The sequence below is a fragment of the Pinus tabuliformis genome, chromosome 1_2 (assembly GCF_031772625.1).
Source record: "Pinus tabuliformis cultivar Carrire ecotype Pingquan chromosome 1_2, CPIR1, whole genome shotgun sequence".
NCBI lineage: Eukaryota > Viridiplantae > Streptophyta > Pinopsida > Pinales > Pinaceae > Pinus > Pinus tabuliformis.
This window is the reverse complement of record NC_142298.1, coordinates 33341302-33347580: the sequence shown is the minus strand read 5'-3', so window position 1 is coordinate 33347580 and position 6279 is coordinate 33341302. Positions and strand designations below refer to the sequence as shown.

At 37.7% G+C, this 6279-nt stretch overlaps 1 long non-coding RNA gene across 1 annotated transcript; it reads right to left on the bottom strand.

Annotated features, from left to right (window-relative positions):
• Window positions 1-289: 289 nt before the first annotated feature.
• On the bottom strand, window positions 290-2009 carry LOC149204271 (uncharacterized). Its single transcript, XR_016251759.1, has 2 exons — window positions 967-2009; window positions 290-814 (listed from the first exon to the last, which is right to left on the bottom strand). It is a non-coding gene; the product is annotated as an uncharacterized LOC149204271 (long non-coding RNA).
• Between the last annotated feature and the right edge of the window lie 4270 nt (window positions 2010-6279).

Below are 6279 nucleotides of genomic sequence, written 5' to 3'. Positions count from 1 at the left end.
TTTTATTCCTTAATTATATTGGAACAATAAAATAAACATGCGAGGTGGAAGAATAACAAGGGGTTGCGTGGCAATTAGTCCCTGCCTGGAAAGGAAGACGAATAGGAGACATTCACTTTGGTTGTTGGGGTTTGCACTAGATGCCAACAATATCTAATCAGTCAATTGAATCAGAAAAGGCTACTGCTTTACACAGGTAGTCCAGATGTTGCCTTGATAAGAAAGCAACTCCCACAACAGTAAGTTTTGAAATTGCCTTTGCTCACACCACCTACTGGCACTCAACAAGTACATTCATAATTGATTATTGGTTGATCCAAGTGCAATATCAGATGAAACTATGGCCTCACTCCACACAGCAAGTGCTGAGTGGATGCAAAAAATAAGAACATATATGAGCAAGGAGATCAAGTAGAAAGATTCAGTTATTCAGCGATTGTAGGCCCACTTAGCATGCGTAATAAGCTAAAATGGAGGTTGTTCTCCCGGTCACATCGCACATTCTACAACATCAGCTTGGGAAACACCAACGAAGGGGAGGATAGCCAGGAAGGCTTGAAGACCTGCTCTGGAAATCTAAATACTATAAGGTGTTGCCACATGTGATGGTCCACAGATAGTACCTAGCAGCTTATAGATCAAACATGATTTAAGTATGATTGTTTTATAAGCAAGCCTAGACACAGCCACGTACCTCTCATTCCATGACCGTGAACCTGCATGCATACTAAATGTCTTATTCTGGATCTGGGATGCATGCATACCAAATGTCCGGATCTGGGAGGCTTCTCTTTCAGGGTCGATGAATGCCAACCTGCATGTATACCAAATAATGTGACAACCAGATCGGTGTGAAGGCAGAAAACATGAAATTTTGTAGAGAGTCGTGCATAGTCTAAGCACAGTTAGGAGACCAACAAACTCAGATTACATGTAGCAGATTCATAGCCAGTAAACTAAGATTACATGTAGTAGCTTCATAGCCAGTATTCTCGGATGAGATGAGGGGGTTAACCCAGATCATACAGCAGATAAAATTGAATCGTGAGTGTTGTTACAACCCTTTCGAGATTCGAGGGGAAAATATGGACTCTCAATTCCAGTGGCAAGCGACTTGAATTTTCTATCCCCTACATTCGGAACAGATACCGTATTGGGAAAGAGATATGAAGATCACCCTGCGCCAACAACGGAAGAATAAGATCGTTGGTAGGAAGAGGAAGAATACCGATTTGGCAATAATTCCCCTACAACACGAGTTAAAGCCTTCCAAATCGAGATAGAGAGTCTGTTTCATCTATGATTCTCGATCCCTATCAGATGTTCAAAAGGTGATTCAATATAGCTATTAAGAAATTCAGAAGATAGTCATCTATTAACGGTAGCTACGGCATTATCAGTAGCCGGCTCCTGGGCGGCCAAATGGGGGTATGCTTCTTAATTAAGGATCATCACCAGGGCGTAGCGGCACCAAATGGGAAGGGACGACCCTCTATGCCTCCTTTGCCCTCCTTCAAAAGCTAACCAGCCAACAAGTAAGCAGCAAGCCGAGGGTTCTTCGACCAGCCCGTGTTAATGACAAGAAAAGAGGTCCATTCAATCGAAAGCTCTCTAGGAAGCAGATGTAAGAAACAAAGTGTGGGACAAAGGTAAGTCCATTGAAATTGAATCCAATCGATAGGAAGGCATAACATTTGTTATGTTATTGATTGTGATGTTGACAGTTTCTAGAGATATTCGAGAGAATAATAGCGACGGATGTGAGCGAGTAGCAGATCAGCTATGCTTCTAGGCATCCCAACATAAAGTACGCAGTGACTCCCCGGGCGATGTCGGTGGAGGAGCTGGAGAGCACCGTAGGAGTGGAGGGGAGCGTGGATCTCGTCACTGTGGGGGTAATTGCTGCCTAGTGCTACAGAGATCATTGAACCCATGCACATGGCGCTCCCTGCTACTTCAGGAACCCCAAAAAAGAAGTGATTTGCATCGTTGTAACACAGCACACACTGCAATATACAACGCAAGACACAACAACAACATGCAACAGTTGGAACCTCATCAACATTCAACAACATGCACCACCTGGCAACTTCAACAACTGGCACCTCAACCACATGCACCACCTGGCAACTTCAACAGCTGGCGCCTCAACAACATGCACCACTTGGAAACTTCAACTTGGAAACTTACTTTAGCTTAGCAGTATAGCATTCAATATTTGTTAAATTGCGAAACTAATGTTTACATTAGTGAAACAGATTTCCAAAATAAGTACACATAATATATGCTTTTGGCCTCTCCGCCTCGGGAAGAGGCCAAATAAGATGGTGAAACGATATGCGCCTGAAAACTTTGGTTTATAAGTGATCTTGACTAATAACAAACAGGTGAATTAATTATTTAACATCGCCAATCGATTATAGTCCCATGCCATTGCCAGATGGCAGGGACTAATAAATAATAAGGACCTCACCTGATAAAAAGCACCTCATTCCATTGTTTGCTTGTCCAATGAACAAGGTGTTATTGTGTAAATATTTTTATTATTATATGGGTTTGGGAATATATATATATATATATATATATATATAGATATATATTAAAGGTGTTGTTAAATTTTAAAAACAAAGGAGAATATTTTTGTTGCATACATAAATTAATTTTTATATATTTAAGATATATTATTTATATATTTTTAAATAATAATAATAATAATAATAATTTATTTTTTTCAATTATAAGGATGAGAATTTATTTTTTAGTTGGCAAAACTATATGTAAATTTATATAATTAGAGTTATTGTGTAGTGTACATAATTGGTAGAAATTTTCCCATAAAATGTATAGACTGATCTAAAATAATTTACCTTTGAAATATATATCTCGTTCGTGTTGGATTTAGTCTTGTTCAAATTTTATGGAGAGAGTTTAAGGGTGAGAACTAAAGATTAAAAGACATGACTAAATCTTAAAAATTTCTTATGACACGTCACATAAATAAATAGATCGTTTTCCATAAAATATTAAGATTAACTTTATCTTAATTTTAATTTTAAATAATTATAATAATTTAATAAAATTTATATATTTAATTATCTTATAAATAATAACTTCTAAACTAAATAAAATATTTAATTTATAATTACGCTAATATGCATTCTTTTATGAGGTTTTCCTCATGACCCTGTTGAAGATTCGTTGTCCTCAAAATCCCTTTATCTTTAACCATGTGATGCACAAAAATTTAGGACCTTTCTAGGCAGAGGAATAGAATACTACATGTATGTGTGCAATGGAAGTGAAGTGCAAGAACATGTTAGGATTTCAAGCCTACATGACCCATCTTCTCTCTGCTCTGCAAAAGATCTAGAATAGGTGGTTTAGCCTAACCCAACGCCATCCAGCCATTCAATGTGTACCCAACATGTGCCTAATTCACACTTCAAAAGAGGGTTTTGCCTATAGTCGAGCTTTGAATCTTTGCCTCGTGCACAAAGAAAATATGATGATGACACTAAAGATGGAAGAATCATCCCTCTGCCAAAGTTGTAGAGTAACTCCTGGCAAGGAAAATGACATTGGCCTCCTTCATTTCTAGATGTTGTAGTAATGTTGATATTAAGAAACGCAACATGATAATGGCTCCATTGATATGAGACTTGTGACTCTGTATAAGCTCGTTCCGATGGCAAAAGTGTTGGTTTTGATACCCTTTTTAGGGGAGCACTCATTACACATTAGATGTTGAAATGTAAGGTCACATCGTGGAATCCCTAGTGAAGTTTTACAAGAGTTATACAAGTCTCATGGACATAACCATCATGCAACAATAATAGGGTTCAACTTCCTTTTCTGATCATATGTGATGTCCTATGGAACTATGCATGGTTGCTTATATGTTGAGCATATAGTATTCTACAAACACCAATGTGTTATTCTAATTATATAATGTAACTAAAAAGCCAATGCATGTGTAAATTGTTGCCTTGGAATGTACCTTGGGATCCATTGGCGTAGGTCTCAAATAGGTTTGCAGTGGGATCTTAATCAGTTTAAAGGTTTGGAGAATTATGTATTATATCAAAATCTTTGCTTAATATTGAGACAGATACAATGATATGGGAGAAGTGTACATCATATCAAAAATTTGCTTCATCTTACCCACAATATCTGTGGGTAAGATGAAGCAAATTTTTGATATGATGTACACTTCTCCCATATCATTGCATCTGTCTCAATATTATATATATATATATATATATATATATATATATATATATATTTCTGGAGTTTCGTTAATATACATTGATTATTATTTAGAGGTCTAATATATCATTTTTTAAAATCCTCCCTACAAACATAGTGATATATTTTTGAATTTTCTTAAGATGTATTTATGATTATTCTTAATAATATTATTTATATTTTTATCAATCAACATCTCTATAGATAAAAAAAAATTTATCAATTTTAAATTTATTAAAACCTTGATACTACATATAGTTACATATTTAGTTACAAGTTGTTTCAAACATTCTACATTTTCTTGAAAGATCAAGCATTATTGCAAATGGTGTAACTTCTCACAAGGCAACTTGGACCAATGAATTATGCCAAACTAAACCATTGAATTTAATTGGAACAATATTTTAAAAGGCATCTCCAAACCTTTGAGAAGGCTTATGATTGACAACAATTTAATAGGGGGGAATAAAGAAACGGATACCATGATTGATCTAGGTGGATGTTGGTGGCCGCCCACCTATGCCACTTGGACCCCCACAACTGTCTCTTTCAGTTTTCAGTTTCCTTAATTGTAGCACAATTTACTATTTTTAGCAGTTTTTCGAGTCTTGAACTTCCGAAGCCGTTTTGAGGCCCTGAACGACGTTTTTCGGGAAATTTGGGAGCAACATAGGTCCATGGTCGAATGTTACTCTTCTCAAAGTTGTAGTGCTTGGATAGATATTTCTAGCGAGCTATTGTACGTGTCAAATGGAGATCGTATGCCAAAGTTACGACCCCAGGAAGTTGATGTACCAATTTACCCGAAACGGGGCCCACAGTTTGGCATTTCATCTTCAAGGGTTAGGTTTTTGGATGTTTAGGGTTTTGCATTGTTTCTCAACAATAAATAGGCCTTCGAGCCTCATTGCAACATAGTTCGGAGGCATGTAACTGCAACATCTCTTCTCAGAGATAAAGCTACCATCGCCCTAGCTAGTTTATTTCCATTTCTGTTTGTAAGCATATTTCAGTGTTTTACATTAATGAAATGAAGTATTGTTTCCGTTGCATAACTGTATTTATGGTTATTTCTGTATTTTGTTGCGTTCATGTTTAAATCCGGATCAGTGGTATCAAAGCGGTCTGCTCTTTCTCTATTTTTCTTTGCATGTCCCCAACGAGGTCGGGATATAAGGAGTTCGGGCTTGAACTGGTCGAACCTTTGCAAGACCAGCCTCGAAAATCCCAACAGCCTCCCATGGCGGATGAAGAGAAAGACAAGGGGCAGGAGATCCTATCAAAATCTTGCTTGAAGAAGCCCGCGAGCGACAAAGGAGCGTGAAGATGGATAGCTTTGCCCAAATCCTTCAACAGCTACCCAGAGGCGACGCATCGACTTTCAACAACGACTTTGGAAATGCCACGCCCTTTAAGGTACACGTTAATTTTGAAATCCCCATCTTCGAGGGTCAAATAGACGTAGATGTCACAGATAAATGATTAAATCTGCTAGATGGGTATTTTTCTGTTCATGATTTTTCCAGTCGAGAAAATGTTATTTTTTATCTTCTCAAAGCAGCCCCCCACATCAAGGACTAGTGGGAAACCTACTGCGAGCAAAAGGATGAAAGTACAAGCTCACTATTTTTAGCTGCACTCACTTCGAATTCATTCTAGGATGCCATTAAGGAGCAGTATTACCCTGTCAAAATCTATGAGGACAAATACATAAACTGGACCACATTGCGGCAGGGAAGGGACCAAGATGTGCCAGAGTTCACACACATTTTTCATACCATTTGCACACAATTGGGTATCAAGGATTTTGAGCTACATTTGGTACTCAAATACCATGGCTCCCTACATGGATACATCCTGGAAGAGATGGAGTTCCTGAACATCTCTTTGCCCATCACAGCATACTGATACGCTATTAAGGTCGAGCAAAAGTTGAAATAGAAGAAGCGAGACTTTGGATCTACGAATCCGAAGACTAAAAGACAAAGCCAAGACGGGGCAACCCAAGACAACTTGTCGAAGCCACAAGAAAAG